At 38.9% G+C, this 19321-nt stretch overlaps 1 long non-coding RNA gene across 1 annotated transcript in view; it reads right to left on the reverse strand.

The window, feature by feature from the left end:
• Nucleotides 1-4200: 4200 nt before the first annotated feature.
• The window catches only part of LOC129619681 (uncharacterized), a 30025-nt gene continuing 14904 nt past the window's right edge, over nt 4201-19321 (reverse strand). Inside the window, exons 2-3 of the long non-coding RNA XR_008698035.1 lie at nt 13480-13709; nt 4201-5018 (exon numbers count right to left, since the gene is read on the reverse strand). This is a non-coding gene — a long non-coding RNA (uncharacterized LOC129619681). The remainder of the gene's footprint in view (nt 5019-13479; nt 13710-19321) is intronic.

The following is a 19321-nucleotide window of genomic DNA, read 5'->3' on the forward strand; positions in this document are numbered from 1 at the left end:
CTACTTAACCTGGAAAATAAGTTAAATGAAGGTATTTATTAATAAATAGCTACCTGTTAAGGACTGAATCTTTGTATCTCTCTCAAATTCCTATGTTGAAGCCCCAACCCCCAACTCAGCTGTATTTAGAATAAAGAAGTAATTAAAAGTTAAATTAAGTCTTAAGGGTAGGGAACTGATTTGACAGGATTAGTGTCCGTTTGAGAAGAGACAACAGAGAGAGCATGCACTCGCCACCAAAAAAAGCTTGGGCTCACTGTTTGGTGGTCTGCAGCAGGTCTGATCCGCTACAGCTTTCTGAATCCCGGTGAAGCCATTATAGCTGAGAAGTATGCTCAGCAAATTGATGAGATGCACAAAAAAATCGCAATGCCTACAGCCAGCACTGGCCAACAGAAAGGGCCCAGCTCTTCTCTATGACAATGCCTGACCACATGTTGCGCAACCAGTGCTTCAGAAGTTGGGCGAGTTGGGCCATGAAGTTTTTCCTCATCTGCCATATTCTCCTAACCTCTCACCAACCAACCAACACTACTTCAAGTAACTTGACAACTTTTTGCATGGAAAATTCTTCCACAACCCACAGGATTCAGAAAATCCTTTCCAAGAGGGTGTCAAATCCCAAAGCACGGTGTTTTACATTACAGAAATAAACAAACTTATTTCTCGTTGGCAAAAAAACGTTGATTATAATGGTTCCTATTTTGATCAATAAAGATGTGTTTGAGCCTAATTATAATGATTTAAAATTCATGGTCTGAAACTGCAATTACTTTTGTACCAACCTAATAATACTATGCCTTTTGTCCTCAGAAACATTCTATAGCAAATTTGAATTGGGTCAATACAAATTTATTACAATTTCTGGAAAATTGACAAAGTGCAGAGCCTAAGTTAATGGATCCTGATAAACAGCATATCTGACTTTATTTAAAGCAAATATTGAAATGTATTAATAGGTTTAATCCTAATAATAAATTATTGAATCGTGAGTCTGAGTGAACTCCAGGAGTTGGTGATGGACAGGGAGGCCTGGCGTGCTGCAATTCATGGTGTCGCAAAGAGTCAGACACGAGTGAGCGACTGAACTGAACTGAACTTAAACCAGCGCCTGGACTTACCACTAAAAATAATCATAGACAGCACTTTACAGGTTAGCTTTTCTTCTTATAGTGTCTACATATAATTATATATTTATAGTATGCTGCTGCTGCTGCTGCTAGGTCACTTCAGTCATGTCCTACTCTGTGCGACCCCATAGATGGCAGCCCACCAGGCTCCCCCGTCCCTGGGATTCTCCAGGCAAGAACACTGGAGTGGGTTGCCATTTCCTTCTCCAATGCATGAAAGTGGAAAGTGAAAGTGAAGTTGCTCAGTAGTGTCCGACTCTTTGTGACCCCATGGACTGCAGCCTACCAGGCTCCCGTGTCCATGGGATTTCCCAGGCAAGAATGCTGGAGGTGGGTTGCCAATACTCTATTATACAATATTATATATAGTAATATCATATATATATATATATATGGGTTTCCCAGGCGGCTCAGTGTTAGAAGATCCCCTTGCCAATACAGGAGATGTGGGAGCTGCAGGTTCAGTCCCTGGGTCAGGAAGATCTCCTGGGGAAAGAAATAGTAACCCATTCCAATATTCTTGCCTAGAGAATCTCATGGACAGAGGAGCCTGGTGTGCTGCAGTCCATGGGGCTGCAAAGAATCAGACACAACTGAGCAACAGATTATGCATGCACACACCACATATATATAGTTATTATATTACTAAGAGGAATATAAAAGAATTAGGAAAAAAGTCATGAAACTGTCATTATTTTCAACATATATGCTTCTCTACACAAAATAGAGAAGTGCATATATATATATATACACACATATATATAAACAGATAAATGATTATGCAAACTGACTGCATTCCCCAAACCAGCAACAAATAGTTCAACATATAACTTTTAAATGTATCATTTGCAATATTAGGTTGGTGCAAACATAATTGTAGTTTAAGACCATGAATTTTAAATAATTATATTAATAGCAAAACAACATGTTTAAGTTACCTAGAAATAAATCTTTGACAAGTGTGTAAGATGTTCATAACAGAAAAAACTTTTTGAAAGCTATTAAAGAAATAAATATTCATGCATGGCATGGAATGTCTCAATAACATAAAGGTATCAGTTCTCCCAATAGATTTTTATTTTTGATGAAGTTAAACTGTATTACCCTGAAGTCCATGTAAATGATCAAAGGGCCAGGAATTGCCAACATAATTTTGAAGAACAACAAAAGGGATCCACTTTTTAAAATATCATGCCTTTTGTATATCAAGTGAAAACTCTAATTTGAAAGGATGCATGCATCCCAATGTTCACAGCAGCACTATCCACAATAGCCAAGACTTGAATGCATTTTCAAAGTCCATTGATGGATGAAAGGATAAAGATGATACATATAATAACATTATTTCATTATTTGTCATGGCTGAGTAGTATTCCAGAATACTGGAATAGTCATATGGTTTGCTGCTGCTGCTGCTGCTAAGTCGCGTCAGTTGTGTCCAACTCTGTGCGACCCCAGAGATGGCAGCCCACCAGGCTTCTCTGTCCCTGGGATTCTCCAGGCAAGAACACTGGGGTGGGTTGCCATTTCCTTCTCCAATGCATGAAAGTGAAAAGTGAAAGTGAAGTTGCTCAGTCGTGCCCAACTCTTAGTGACCCCATGGACTGCAGCCCACCAGGGTCCTCCGTCCAGGGGATTTTCCAGGCAAGAGTACTGGAGCGGGGTGCCATTGCCTTCTCCGGTCATATGGTTTAACTTTCATCAAAAGTAAAAGTCTGTTGGGAGAACTGATATCTTTATGTTGTTGAGACTTCCCATGCATGAACATCTATTTCTTCAATAGCTTTTTAAAAATACTGGAATACTATATATTTTATTACATATATATGCATATATACATATATATATATGACAGAATACTACTCAGTTATGAAAAATAATGAAATAATGCCATTTGCATTAACATGGGTGAATCTAGAACTTATCATAGTGATAATAAGTGAAGTCAGAAAGAGAAAGGCAAATACCATATGATATCACATATATGGAATCTAAAATATTGCTATAATACAAATGAACTTATTTACAGAACAGACTCACAGATATAGAAAAGAAACTTATGATTACCAAAGGGGAAAGAGGGTAAGGAAGTGATAAATCAGGAGTTTGGGATTAGCAGATGCACACTGCTAAGTCACTTCAGTCGTGTCTAACTCTGTGCGACCCCATAGACGCCAGCCCACCAGGATCCCCCGTCCCTGGGATCCTCCAGGCAAGAACACTGGAGTGGGCTGCCATTTCCTTCTCCAATGCATGAAAGTGAAAAGTGAAAGTGAAGTTGCTCAGTCATGTCCGACTCCTAGCGACCCCATGGACTGCAGCCCACCGGCTCTTCAGTCCAAGGGATTTTTCAGGCAAGAGTACTGCAGTGGGGTGCCACTGCCTTCTCCAGATACACACTACTATATATAAAATAGATAAACAGCAAGTTCCTACTGTATAGCATAGGGAGTTATATTCAATATCCTATAGTAAACCATGATGAAAAGGAAACAATATATGTATAACAGAATCACTTTGCTGCATACCAGAAACTAACACAATGTCGTAAATCAACTATAGTTCAACAAATATTTTTTAATTAAAACAATATCATGCATCTTGTATCTTAAAGCTATTAATTTTGTACCTAAAGCTTAAAGGACACTGTAGTTTATGACAGAGTAGGTTAGCACAGGAGAGAACAGCTAGACTGATGAACAGCATATAGACAGATTCACATATAAGGAAGCTTCTTATCTACCAGAAGAGGCATTGACTCCTGGGGAGACAGAATGCTGGAGGAGCTGGTTGTCCATGCTAAAAATTTATATTTAAATCTTTAATTCATATCATTCCACATAACAGATTTCAAGTGAATAAAAGATGTAAATGTGAACAGAAAAACTTTAAAAGTTTTAAAAGAAACTATAGGAAAATAACTTTATGATCTTAGATTAGGAAAGGATGATTTCAGGCAAGATTTTAAAACTATATATCATAAAGGATAAGATTCATAAACTAGAATGATTAAGATTTAAAACTTCTGTATATCAAAAGATGCCATAAATGAAACAAAGATAAACCTCAAACTGAAGGAATTTATTTTAAGGCATATACTTGATAAAGGATTGGTGTTTAAAACATGTAAACAGTCCTACAAATCAATTTTTGTAAAAGATAAATGTTTTAATAGAAGATCAAAGGGCAGGACAGAGGGTCATTTCATGGAATAAGAAACTTGAATGTAAAATAAATACAGGAAAAGACATTCAAGCTTATTGGTGATTGACAAATAAATGTAAATATAAAAAGTGAGATTCTGTCTTCTACCTACCATGGACTGAAACTGGAGAAAACATAGAATAGAAGGTCAATACCTGGGGAATTATTAAGTAGTGGCCATACATATCCTAGATGTTTAATGTTAAAAACTGGCCAGAATATTTGAAATTCTGCAGTCTTAATATTTAAGGAATGATTTAAAAAGTTTATAGAAATCTCTGACCTTGGCAGACTAAAGCTCAGAAAGGAATAGATACTATAGGCAGGTGGTACTGATGAAAGGAGCCATAAGCAGGACGATGGAAAACTGTTTTGTTATTTGAACCAGCTTTCCAGTTAACGCCAATGTAAATGGTGTGTGTGTGTGTGTGTGTGTGCATGCGTGTGTGTGTGTGTGTGTGTGTGCTCAAGCACTAAGTCACTGCAATCGTGTCCAACTCTTTGTGACCCTATGGACTGTAGCCCACCAGGATCCTCTGTCCATGGGATTCTCCAGGCAAGAATACTGGAGTGGGTTGCCATATGCTCCTTCAGGGGATCTTCCAGACCCAGGCATCAAACCTGCATCTCTTATGTCTCCTGCTTTGACAGTGGGTTCTTTACCTCTGGCACCACCTGGGAAGCCTGTAAATGATAGTAAGTATAAATTTAATATAAATACAAAGTTAAATCTATACTTAGCTAAATTTTAAATTAATTAATTTGGCTACACTGGGTCTTAGTTGCAGCATGTGAGATTGAGTACCTCACCCAGGGATCAAACCTGGACCCGCTCTGCATTGGGAGTGCAGAGGTTTAACCACTAGATCACCAAGAATTCCCATAACTAAATATTAATGTAAACAGGGCATTTTAAAAACCAAAATATTTATAATGTTAAAAAGGGTGGAGACAATTTAAAATTGGAGGAACTGAACTATATTTTATTTCCTAGCTGCATATAGACCATGTTTCCTTCTTCTATATGTCCACACAGCAGCTGGTCCTACTTGTAACACATAGTGAGGGGAATAATAAACAGTTAATCGTTTCGTTGGTAATAATGGTAGCTTGGCATTTAACATCCTCCTCAGTATAGTCCATCTTATCTTTCCTGAATTATCTGCTACTGCTTTCTCTTGCACTTTGTATACCAACAAAACAGAATTGTTTCTTTTCCTCTAAATCCACTACTGTACTTTTAGCCGTGTGTCTGCCCCTAAAAACACCATCCACTTTATCAGTGGCTATCAAATTTCTGCTCATCCTTTAGGGCCCAGCTCCAATGTCCTCTCTTTCATGAGGCTTTCTTTGATCAATCCCAGCCTCTGCTGTGCAAATTTGAGGTGCCTGTCTCTTTCTACTTTATCCTATAGTTATCTATGCTCATATTATAGCTCCCTCTACTAGACTGTGTCTTCCTTATACAGTAGCCCAGACTTTTTCATGTTAGATTGCCCATGGTGCCTGGCAGAAAACCCAGGACTACAAGTACTTAAAAACTGTGAATTAATGTATTGGATGACAGTGGGTTTTTTTTTTTTTTGTCTTTATCACAGTACCAAAATCAAGGTAAAATAAATTAATATAACACTGCTAATAGAAAAGAACTTGGCCACATCAAAGAGACCTTAGTTATAATTATACCTCGCAGAATTATTTCTCAAAATTCCCCAGAATTCAATTTCATTCCTTCATCAAGAAAACTCTTGGTTAAACATAATCTCTACACATGCACAGACTTGCATCATACCTGCATGCTGTAAGCCTGGATCATATCAATCACCAAGGGAAGTAAGTTCTCCAGGCAGTCTGCTCCAGACCTCCCTTAAAACCTCCCTTCCCCTGAAGCTTTCCAAACAAAGTTTACACATATTACCGGAGGGAGAGGAAGGTATTTCCTTAAGAAATCAGTCAAAAAAAAAAAAAAGTTGACGTGAAACCAAAACAGCGTATATTTCTCCCATGCTAGAAGTGGCTGACATGATATCTTACTATGTTTTATGAATTTTGCTGTAAGAGTTTATGGAAATACATGCTGAATTAAATTAGGACATCATTCATATCTGCCCCTTGAGAGATCTTATGAATGCACAACTTTTTTCTTCAAATACTTGAGTTAAATTCTGGCTTACAAGTTAAAGCAGTTTGACAGAACCATTTATTCTGAAAGACCAGTCTGCTGTCCTTTAATGAATTACTTCATTGTATTCAGAAATTAATAAAGTGATGTCATTAAATTATGAAATGTGCTCTTAAAATTCATCACCTAGTTATTTAGGAATTAAAGGCAGCACTCGCTTGGCACACTATACATGCAGACACATGTGCAAGCATACATGTACACATATGCATATATGCAATACATTCACATATACACCACACATAGCCCCCCACGCATCTACTCCTACACAGTTATACCACCCACATATACCTTGTACTAGGAGGCCAAATTATTTCACATAGAAAAATAATAACTACAGTGCAAAAGTACAAAAGTAAGAACTGTGCCTATGTGAATTTTGGTATACAGGTTTTTGAGTTAGCAATTTATCCCCTACATCATCAAAACATCTCAAGTTAGTATAAAGGATAGATAAAATAGGAAGAAAATATTTGATTAATACAAAAAAATCCAGTAAAAGAAGAGCAGAGCACACAGAACAAGTAGAAAACAAATACTAAGATGATGGACTTAAAATCATGTCAGTAATCACATTAAATGTAAGAGGACTAAGCATCCCAACTAAAAGAAATCAGTATCTTAAAACAGAGCCTCAAAATATGTATAGCAAAACTTAACAGAATTATAATGATAAAATGACAAAGTTCATGTTAAAATTGTCTGCCGTCTCTGCTGGTCTGATTCTCCTGGATTCTTGCTCACGTGTCTTCGTCCACTCATTTTCCTCAGAAATGTATCACAAGGAATTATTTGAGGTCTTTTTTTTTTTGAAAGTATTTCAATGCATATACAGTAAAAGGATTCAGATGAGCAACTTCTTGAGCCACAAAGCCATGGACCCAGAGGAGTGACCCAGGGACAGAATAAAACAAATGGTTTATGACAGAGGTCACTATTACACTCTAATTACAAACTGATCATTGTGCCACAGGACTCCCAGGAGAGGCAACAACCCTGAGACCTCTAGTGCCAGTTTCTTCTCTCTGCCTGGGTATGTCACACTTTCCCCACCTTTCCTCACTACACCCTAAGACTCAGATAGAGTCTCTAAGAGGAGAACAAACGAGCAGAGGCCAAGGAATGACTATCAAGGAGTGGTAGCGACATGTAGGATTAACAGCAGTCTTGAAAGAAGATTACCAGATTTGCTATAAATAATACTTTGTTGTGGAGAAAATATATAGGAGTAAAAGTGAAAAAAAGACACTTATTGAAGCAGGGCAATGGGACCATTGGCACTTATTATACTTTATTTATTGCAAATATATGTGTTTGGAGAATTTTGAAATTCTCTGAAATAAAATTACAAAAGCATCAATAGATGGCTTTAACAACACATGATATAAAGTAAACTGGAAGATATATTGGAAAAAATGATATGGAATGTAGCAAAGGGAAGATAAAAGGAAGTTGAGAGATCAGAGCAGGACCAAGGATAAAAACTAAGGAAAAGGAGTTGGAGAGGAAAAGGGTGGTAAAAGGTTGAGTGGTCCTGAGAATTGATTTAGAAGGGATAATGTGTGCTTTAAGTTTTGTAGACACTCAATATGAACAAATTCATAACCTTTCCTTAATGTCTCTGATGAAAGGGGAGTATGTGATTTGGGGCATATATGGTTCCTGGGGGCTTCCCTGGTGGCTCAGATGGTAAAGAATTTGCTTGCAATGCAGGAGACCTGGGTTTGCTCCCTGGGTTGGGAAGATCCCCTGGAGGACAGTATGGCAACACACTCCAGTGTTCTTCCCTGGAGAATCCCCATGAACAGAGGAGCCTGGTGGGCTCGACTCCATGGGGGTCGACTAAGCACAGCACAGCACATGGTTCCTGGCAACCACCATCACCTCCAACAAGGTTCTAGTTGGCAGGCAGGCTTGCACCATCGTGGTGACGCATAGCTACTTTCTAAGGGGATGTGGATGGCTCTGACTTCTTTCTTTATTTTCAACCTCTTCACGTGGAGACTCAGAGCAGAAGTGAAAATAACTAAATATGCAGTGCTTTCAGATATTCAAGGTGAATGTTATTTTTCTTTAAAAAGTTGATCAAGGACTTTCCTGGTGGTCCATTTGTTAGGAATCTATCTGCCGATACAGTGGACACAGGTTCAATGCCTGGTCCGGGAACTAAGATCCTATAGAAGGGCAACTAAGCCCATGCACCGCAACTAGTGATCCCATACTCCAGAGTCTTGAGCCCCTATATGCCCCTCAAGAGAAGCCCCTGCAAGGGGAGAAGCATGTGCACCGCAACTAGAGAGCAGCCTTCGATCACCGCAACCAAGAAAGCCTCCACATGGCAAAGAAGACTAAAAGCAGCCAAAAAATAAATAGATAAATCTATTTTTTTTTTAAAAAGTGGACCAGAGTTATCACCATTAGGTCACAAATATGCTACATTTTTAGCTGACTTGGGGTAAGTCTTCTGTAAACAAACAAAAAATCCTTAACTTTAAAATGTCAACAGCAATGCAGAAAAATATTTTTAAGAACATGATAAACAACTGGAAAACATGAGTATTATATTACAGTACACATATTTGTGAAGAAAAAATAGGTAGTTATATTTGATACTAATTTTAATATTAAGAATATTCATTTTTAATGTCTTAATAAATTTTATTTTTTAGGGTAGCTTTAGGTTTACAGAAAAACTGCAGAGAAAGTAACTCTTGCATAAAGTCTCACCTGTGATTAACACATTGCATTAGTGTGAAGCATTTGTTAACATTGGTGGACCAATATTTATACATTATTATTAACCTAAGTCCATAGTTTACATTAGGGCTCATTCTCTGTGTTGTCAGTTGCATGGGTTTTGATAAATGCATAAGCTCATGAATCCATTATTATGGTATTGTATAGAATAGTTTCATGGTCCCCAAAATGCCCCAGATTCCACGTACTCAAATTTCCCTCCCTTTGCCCAAACCTCTGGCAATCACTGATGTTCCTATCATCTCTATTGTTGTTCAGTTGCTAAGTCATGTCCAACTCTTTGTGACCCCGTTGACTGCAGCAAGCCAGGCTTCCCTGTCCTTCACTATCTCCCAAAGTTTTCTCAAACTCACATCCATTGACTCAATGATGCCATCCAATCATATCATCCTTTGTTCCCTCTTCTCCTGCCCTCAATCTTTTCCAGCATCAGGGTCTTTTCCAGTGAGTCAGCTCTTCATCAGGTGGCCAAAGTATTGGAGCTTCAGCTTCAGCATCAGTCCTTCCAATGAATATTCAGGGTTGATTTCCTTTAGGATTACTGGTTTGATCTCCTTGCTATCAAGGACTCTCAAGAGTCTTCTTCAGCATCACAGTTCAAAAGCATCAATTCTTCAGTGCTCAGCCTTCTCTATGGTCCAACTCTCATATCCATACAAGGCTATTGGACTATATTGTCTATATAGTCTCTCCTTTTTCAGATAGCTGATATTTGGAATCATACCATGCATTTCTCTCTTCAGGGCACCATAAGAAGATAACACAATCTGGGTGGCTTAAACAGCAACTGTTTTTTCCTCACAGTTTTGGGGGCCAGAAGGCCAATATCAAAGTGCCAACAGTGTTGGTGTTTGGTGAGATCTTTCTTCCCGGGTTGTTGATGGTCGCCATATTGCTTTTTCCTCACGTGGCCTCTTGTCTGGGCACGTGTGGAGAAAGAGAGAGCGAATGAGAGAGTCCTGGTGTCTTTTCCTCTCTTTTAAGGACACCAGTGATATCCAATTAGGGCCCATACTTACGACTTTGTTTAACCTTAATTACTCCTGCAAATGTCTTATCACCAAATACAGTCAGCTTGGGGGTGAGAGCTTCAACATTTGAATTTTGGGGGAACATAATTCAGTTCATCAAGTACCACATGTAGCCTTTTTGTGTACTTTGGAAGACAGGTCAACAGTTTTTACAAAGATAAACATAGGCTCCTTAAAGTCCAGTAATTGCGCTCCCAAGTATTTACCTAAATGAGTTGGAAACATGCCCACACAGAAATCTTTACATGAATGTTTGTAGCAGCCTTATTCACAATTGCCAGCAGTTTTTTGATTGATTTTTTGGGTATTTTCTACATAGGCATTTATGCCATCTGGGAATAAAGACTGTTTCATTTCTTCCCTTCCATTCTGTATACTTTTTATTTTCTTGTTCCAATGCATTAGCTAGGATTTCCTGTATGATGCTGAATAGGAAAAGAGGCATCTTTGCTCTTAGTTTTAGAAGGAAGCATTTAGTTTCTTATCATTAAGTATAAGCCTAGCTATAGGTTTTTAAAATAGATGTTCTTTATTAAGTTAAGGCAGTTATTCTGCATCCCCAGTTTGCTGAGAGTTTTGATCATGAATGAATGTTGAATTTGTCAAATTTTTTTCAAACATCTATTGATATGATTATATGATTTTCTTCTTTAACCTGTTGATGTGATGTATTACATTAATTGATTTTTGAATGTTCAACTAGCCTCGCATATCTGGAACAAATCCCATTTGGTCATAGTAAAGTATACTGTTGTCTGCAACTTACTTTGAAATGTATTTAAAACAAAAATAAGATGGATAGAGTGATTTGTTTGAAAGATTTCATAATATATTGTTGGAAAAATTATAAATTTATATAAATGGGCAAGGACTATAAAAATAAAACAAATATAAAAATGGAAGTGATTTGATTTATGGTGTATTTTGTAAATTTTTTTTCTCTTTTCAATTTAGAGCACTCTGAGTATTGCTAAATTCTTATTTTAAAAACTCAATGCTAAGTTCCCACTGAATTTTTTAAAAACTCTTTCTTATTCCCTAAAAATATGTTTCTGTTTTAAAACTCACTTTCTTATTTTCAGCCTAAAGGTCAAAATTCCAACCAACATAACTTTTTTCAGTAACAACAGTAATACTCCTTCTCTGACCGTGTTTCTTTTTTCTCCTTATTGACTTAAAAAAAATCTAATTAAACATAATTAACTCAAACTTTTCCTAATGTTCTAATTTTATAAGGGCATTCTAGGCACTATGGACAGAAACAAAGGAGTTAAACTTGTAGTAGTAAAATAGAAGTGTCCACCAGCCACTCATCAGATGTGGGGATTGATTTTTCTAATCCTGTTCTGCATTTGGGTCAATCTTTTATTGAACCTCTGAAAAACATTTTTTGAGAGAAAAGAGGACTAAATTGCCCAACAAGAATGTTTTTAATAAACAGAGTTCAAATTCTAACATTTAAGTCCAGAAATATGAAAGGAAATGTTTATTGTTGCATTTTTCTCAGTTGTTTTTCAGCCTTACTTAGAGAAAAGACTTGACATTTCAAATGAGTAAGCTCAAGTATCCACAACATTCAAGTTATTGTGCTAGACAAATGTTGGAAACGCAATAATGAGATAGATAAAGTCCTTGTTTCACAAAGCAAAAAGCCCCAGCGTTTCAAACACCTCCTTATGCTGACTACAAGAGTGGTCAGCAGGAGAGAGCATCGTAGTGCTGACTTTGTAGAGAAGGAGCCATGTTAGCTTAGACACAAGGCAGTTTCAAGTCTTTTTTTTTTTTTTTTTTAAGGAAAAGGAGTGTGTTAGTGTTCTCCAGAGAAATAGAGCAAATAGGGTGTATATAGAGGGAGAAAGATATACTTTGAGGAATTGGCTTATGTCATTATGGAGGCTTGGCAAATCCAAAATCTTCAGGGTAGGCTGGCAGGCTGAAGACCCAGACAAGAGCTGCAATTCAGACTTCCCTGGTGGTACAATAAGAATCCGCCTGCCAATGCAGGGGACACAAGTTTGATCCCTGGTCCAGGAAGATTCCACATGCTGTGCAGCAACTAATTCCATGTGCCAGAACTACTGAGACCACATACCACAACTTCTGAAGCCCATGCGACTAGAGCCTGTGTCCTGCGACAAGAGACGCCATTGCTATGAGAAGCCCACGCACTGCAACTCAGAGCAGCCCCTGCTCCCAGCGACCAGAGAAAGCCTGAGCACAGCAAGGAAGAGCCGGCACAACCAAAAATAAATGAATAATAAATACAAACAAAATTTAAAAAGCTCCCTTCACAAGAAAAAAAAAAAGATAAAAAAACAAAAACACAATTGCAGTTTGAGTCCCTAGAATTTCTTCTTTCAGAGAGGCCAACTTTTGACCAGTTGGACAAGGCCCACCCCTTTTATGGAGTGTAATCTGTTCTACTCACAGTCTACTGATTTCTAATCACATCTAAAAAATACCTTCATAGCACTCACTAGAATAATATTTGACCAAAGAACTTTAGAGCAGGTATGGCCTACTCAAGGTGACACATAAAATTAACCATTACAAAGAGAGAAGCATGTTCTCAGGCCTAGGGAAGAACTGAAGACTTGTCATAGGGGCAATTTGTACCGATGTTGGAGAGAAGGGAGGAGGTGAGATCTAGGTATAGGCAGAGGGGTTGGCCTTAGAAAGAAAGATGGGAAAGGACGGGTTAGGTGCTGGAAAACTTTGAAATGAAGAGAAAAAAAGCTGGAAAAAACTCATGCTGGACAACTTTTATCTCTCAGGAAAAAATGAGATATTTGTTAGGAGAAAGGGCTGGGGGTTGACTTTTCAGCTAAAAAAGCACATAGGGATGATAATGAGGTTTGAAGATGTAGAAAGTATTCGGGATAGCATTCAGAATAATTTTTATTGAACCTATTTCTTGAAACATAAAAATTTAAAAACCTATTAATTTTTGTGTTTTAAGAAATCTTTTTCATTTCTTTTCTTCCCAACTCCCCCCACCTCCCAGCATGATCTCTAAAGGAGGAACTATGGAATTCGACCAACTGGAATTTGAATCCCAGGAATCCACTCATTAACCCACTATGTAACCTTGGAAAAAATAATGTAAACTCTCATAGTCTCTGTTGTAAAGAGTAAATAAAATGAAAAAGTGTCTGCAACAGTGGAGGATGCTTACCTGGGGTGATTTTGCCCTGCAAAGGACATTTGACAATGTCTAGAGACGTTTGGGTTGCCACAACTGGTGGAGGAAGGACAGACATGTGCTATTGGGACGTGGTGGATAGAGATCAGGGATGCTGTTGAGCGGGATTCAAGGTACAGGACAGCCCCAAACAGCGAAGAATCATCCAGTCCAAAGTTTCCGTGGTGCCAAGGTTGAAGAAGGAACTCTGTTCGGAACAATGCCTGAGGCATAATAAACAGTAAATGTTGGTTTCTGTTTTTTCTATTAATCATGGGAAACCAAATGGAATAGAATTTTTACCCAGAAGTGGCCACATCTGAAGGTTTACTTTCTAAAATATTTAAAGTACTCTGTTTGAAGATTAAAGTATAATTTAGAGACAAAAAAAAAAAAGAGGAAACTGTATTCAGAATTCTTACACAAAAAAGAAAAAACAAAACAAAACACAAAACAGACCAAGAAGTACTCAAAGTCTAACTCCTCATTATAAAAGAACCCCTGTGGTTCTTTATGAAAAGCTCTGGGCTAGGACAGTCCTCGGAGAAGGCAGTGGCACCCCACTCCAGTACTCTTGCCTGGAAAATCCCATGGATGGAGGAGCCTGGTGGGCTGCAGTCCATGGGGTTGCTAAGAGTCAGACACGACTGAGCGACTTTACTTTCACTTTCCACTTTCATGCATTGGAGAAGAAAATGGCAACCCACTCCAGTGTTCTTGCCTGGAGAATCCCAGGGACGGGGGAGCCTGATGGGCTGCCATCTATGGGGTCGCACAGAGTTGGACACAACTGAAGTGACTCAGCAGCAGCAGCAGGACAGTCCTATTCTAAGGTATTATGTATCAAACAAATTTTGAGGAAAGTTTTCAATTAATTGTGATTTACGTTTGTAAACTTATTTATATATTTTCCCTTTATCAATGATTTATTTTAGAACTAAATAGACAAGATGACAATTTTTTTTTCCAGACTTAAATGGAATTTCTTAGCTAAAAGTAAAACAGAAACACCTTAAGTAAACTTCAACAGGGACACAGTACAGCTTTACCTGAAATATCTCAGTACTTCTGGTTTCTGCAGCAGTGGAGATAATAAAACATTATGCAAATATAAAGTGATTTTAGACATGTGTACCCCAGTGTTCATCGCAGCACTGTTTATAATAGCCAGGACATGGAAGCAACCTAGATGTCCATCAGCAGATGAATGGATAAGAAAGCTGTGGTACATATACACAATGGAGTATTACTCAGCCACTAAAAAGAATACATTTGAATCAGTTCTAATGAGGTGGATGAAACTGGAGCCTATTATACAGAGTGAAGTAAGCCAGAAAGAAAAACACCAATACAGTATACTAATGCATATATATGGAATTTAGAAAGATGGTAATAACAACCCTGGATTTGAGATAGCAAAAGAGACACAGATGTGTAGAACAGTCTTTTGGACTCTGTGGGAGGGGGAGGGGGGATGATTTGGGAGAATGGCATTAAAACATGTATAGTATCATATAAGAAACAAATCGTCAGTCCAGGTTTGATACAGGATACAGGAAGCTTGGGGCTGGTGCACTGGGATGACCCAGAGGGATGGTATGGGGAGGGAGGTGGGAGGGGGAACACATGTACCCCCGTGGCGGATGCATGTTGATGTATGGCAAAACCAATACAATATTGTAAAGTAAAAAAATAAAATAAAATAAAAATAAAGTGATTTTAGTTCCTGTAAATCAATTTGACCCTATTTGTATCAAAAGTCCAAATAATTTCTATTCTATTTTGATGGGGTTGGGAAGGAGGATGACTCTGTAAGTATATTAATTATTACCTAGCACTTAGTAATGCTATCACTCCTAAATCCCACCTTTGCTTCATCTTTTTCTTTACATTGTGAGCAAAAGGTGCAAAAATAAAACTTGCCAAACTAGAAAACACTTGTCCCCTGGGAAAGCTTCCATCTGTTAAACGTGATAAGGAGACTTGAAAATGACTTTGAATTTGATGCTAAGTATTGGACTAAGAAGTCTGATCAGCTAAAAACAGGATGAGAAAGAAACTGTGATGCTCGCTCACTGGCCAGTGGGCAGAATCCCTTCCTTGGCCTAAAGTGACTGATTAAAGTCTAGAGAAAAGAGGAGGGAGTGTTATCGCTGGAGCTAAACAGATAAGTTTCAGAGGAGGTCGGGGAGGAACAGAAGGTCATGGCTGGAATCATACATCATGTTCACTCTTGTGAGCAGGGTAGGGGTAAAGTGTTTTCTAAAAGTATTAAAAAATAGTAGCTTCCATCTGAGGAAAGCCTCCCAGGCACTTTATGGATATTCTTTTATTTGATCCTAACAACAACCTTTCAGGGTTAAGATGGTCTTTCCCCTTTCTCAAATAAGAAAAATCAGGCTGAAAGAGAGAGATAAAGTAAATTGGCCTAAGTTCACCCAGATGGTAAACAACCATGGCAGGATTTAAACGGAAAATGAGAGGAATGTTAAGATAACTGAAAAATATACCTCGATTTGTGCCTGTCTACAATGAGAAGATGTCTATTGTGGGTTTTTACAAAATTAAAACACTTCATTTTTTCAGCAGTTTTAGGTTCACATTTTGTGGGGGTTTTAAACCAATGTTATAATCTATAACTCTAAGAAGTTAAAATTGGTTGGGTTCCCTCAAGTTCCATATAAACATTTCATGCACCTTTTCTACAGTTACACACACATATGCAATTTGACAAGAATAAAATATACATGCTTTAAAAATTCAAAGACCACATTTTCTAACTATAGTGGTTTCCTTCTTGCTTTTCAACTTCCTTCATCCTCCACTGACTCCCACATTTTATCAATGTTTCTCATCCTTCTTCCTTTGTTCATATACTCGTAATCAAATATACACACACACATACATGCACACAGACACATGCACATACTCACATATGTATATATGAATGCATACATACCTATCTGCATATACATACACATGAAGATTTGGGGGTTGTTGTGTTTTTGTTAATGGAATCATCTATGTTCGTCAGTGCATTTCACCTAAGTACACTCACAGGGCTTCCCAGGTGGCTCTAGTGGTAAAGAACTCGCCTACCAATGCAGAAGACGTAAGAGACGTGGGTTCGATCCCTGGGTAGGGGAGATCCCCTGGAGAAAGGCATAGCCTTGCCTGGAAAGTCTAGTGGACAGAGGAACCTGGCGTAGTCCATAGGGTTGCAAAGAGTCGGATACAATGGAAATGACTTGGCACACACACACACACACGCACACTCAGAGGAAATCCCTCCATGGCAGATAGTATGGACCTGAAGTATTTCTGACAATGGCAACACAATGTCCCAGAGTATGGACAAACCATGGTATATTCAACCATTTTCCACTGATGGGCACCCACTTGATTTCTGTTTTTCTACTACTAAACAAAAATTGTTGTAATAATGATCCCCATGCATGGCATTGATTTATTTTGAGCCCTGAATTTCTCCATTTGCTCCCTTTCCTTCATTCTCCCTCCACATTCAGTCGCTGACTCCCTCAATTTTACTCCCAGACTATCTCTGGAATCTGTCCTCTCTCTCCCCACCTCCAGGACTACTGCCCAGTTGGAATGTTTATAATGTTTAAACTTTGCAGTCTCTAAGCTGATATTTCTACTTTTGATCTTTCATCCTTCTTTTCTCTCTATCTCTCTGTCACAGTAACAAATCCTTCAGCTTCCAAGATTATCTTTCTAACACTCAAACCGATCTTATCTTTTCTGGTACCTCCCTACTGTGTCAACAGTACAATTGGCAAAGAGAAGCAAGTAACACATGGAGATAAGAGATGGAAACCAGTATTCAGATGGGATACAGGGCAGATGAAAGGAGGGGAGGCAACTGTCAAGTTTGAGAAGGGCTGGGCCACCCCACCTCCTTTGTTAGCTCCTCCTTGGCTGCAATAGATTCTTGCCACGAGGGAATGTGAATTGGACTTGCACGATCTTCTCATTTTTCACAGAAAAACCCTAGAAATCAGGATTTTCATGGTAATCGTCCAACGGACTGCAAAATCAAAACTTCTGCAATCTGAGGCATGGATCCCAAGACCAGACGGGACCCGGTCTTGTGTTATTTCCATCTCTCACCGCTCCTCCTTCATGCCCTTCACCCTACCCTCTAGTGATCACTCCCTGTTTGTTCATCCTCTACCAGGTTACTTCAAAGTTATGACGGCTGTTTGATTTCACTGATGCATGGTCTCTGGATGCAGTCAGGGTCAGGGAACAAAGAGAACAGATGGGCGGGGTGTGGGAGGGAAACCCAAGAAGGGGGGGTGGTATATGTACACATATAGCTGATTCACTTTGTTGTACAGCAGAAACTAACACAACATTGTAAAGCAAACTATACCCCAATTAAAAAAAAACACATTTAAATCAGAAAAAAAAAAAAAAGAAGAAGAAGGGAAAGCATAACAGAGAGAAGAAGCTGATGTTAGAAGTCCCTGGGTCTCTTACCTGGGAGCCACAAAAATCAGCTTACAGTTATATCTGGCAGTGAGGTAGTGACCTCTGCCACAAGTCACCCACTATATTCTGGGGGGCCACTTCTCTGTGGAGTTGGAATCTATGTACTGAGCACCTATCATGGACCAGGTCACAACTAAGAATATTCCCATACATTTTCACACTTATGCTTCATAACCCCTCTTTCAGACAAGTTTTGTCATGTCAAATTTCAGATAGGAAACAGGGGCAAAGAGAGGGTGAATGATTGACAAAATCACAGAGCTAATAAATGATAGTGTTCAGTTTCCATTTCCATTGAGAGAATTGTTGTTACAAGCTCAGTGTCATGTTCAGAGAATAGCCTTTGTTCTTTCTGACTGGATACGTAGTGGAAAGCTCACTTTTCCCAGGATCACTTTGACTGTGTTAAAGATCTTTATCAAAGGCTTGCTCATGTCTTGTAGTTATTTATCACTAATTCCAGAACCCTCTCACCCCCACCCCGCAAAAAAAATTAGTAATAAGAGACAAAAAGTTGTAATAATAAACAAAAAGTTATCATGAACTTCCAAGCTTGGAATATACGTGGTTCTGCTCCATTAGCCTCCACGTACATTTCTATAAATTCAGCTTTACAAGGGTCTCTGTCCTCTAGCAATGACCTATGAAATCCTGTCTCTGGGAGCCTTTCTAGTTGGGAATCATTGTTTTCATCCCAGCTGCATTCCTTGAAGTCCAGGTACTTTTCAGGTTTTTTATTTGTACTTATTTGTGATGGTTCTCGGAGAAGGCAATGGCACCCCACTCCAGTACTCTTGCCTGGAAAATCCCATGGACGGAGGAGCCTGGTGGGCTGCAGTCCATGGGGTCGCTAAGAGTTGGACATGACTGAGCGACTTCACTTTTGCTTTTCACTTTCATCCATTGGAGAAAGAAATGGAACCCACTCCAGTACTCTTGCCTGGGGAATCCCAGGGACGGGGGAGCCTGGTGGGCTGCCGTCTATGGGGTCGCACAGGGTCAGACACGACTGAAGTGACTTAGCAGCAGGAGCAGTGGTGGTTGTAGGTCAAGTCTTAGTGATTTCTGTGGGAAATCTGGTTCCTTCTGATAATCCTCTCTGTTCTAATTCAAAGGTGGCCGTGAGAGAGAATCTCTTAGTTCTGGTCCCTTTTTGGAGGCCTTTTCATCTTCACAATTAACACTGACTGTCTAAATTCCAGTTCCTGGGACTCCCTGGTGGTGCAGAGGTTAGGGATCCACCTTGCAGTGTAGGGGGTGTAGGTTCAATCCCTGGTTGGGGAACCAAGATTCATGCCATAAAGTGACTGGGTGGGTTTAC

Source organism: Bubalus kerabau, chromosome 9 (assembly GCF_029407905.1).
Source record: "Bubalus kerabau isolate K-KA32 ecotype Philippines breed swamp buffalo chromosome 9, PCC_UOA_SB_1v2, whole genome shotgun sequence".
Taxonomy (NCBI): domain Eukaryota; kingdom Metazoa; phylum Chordata; class Mammalia; order Artiodactyla; family Bovidae; genus Bubalus; species Bubalus kerabau.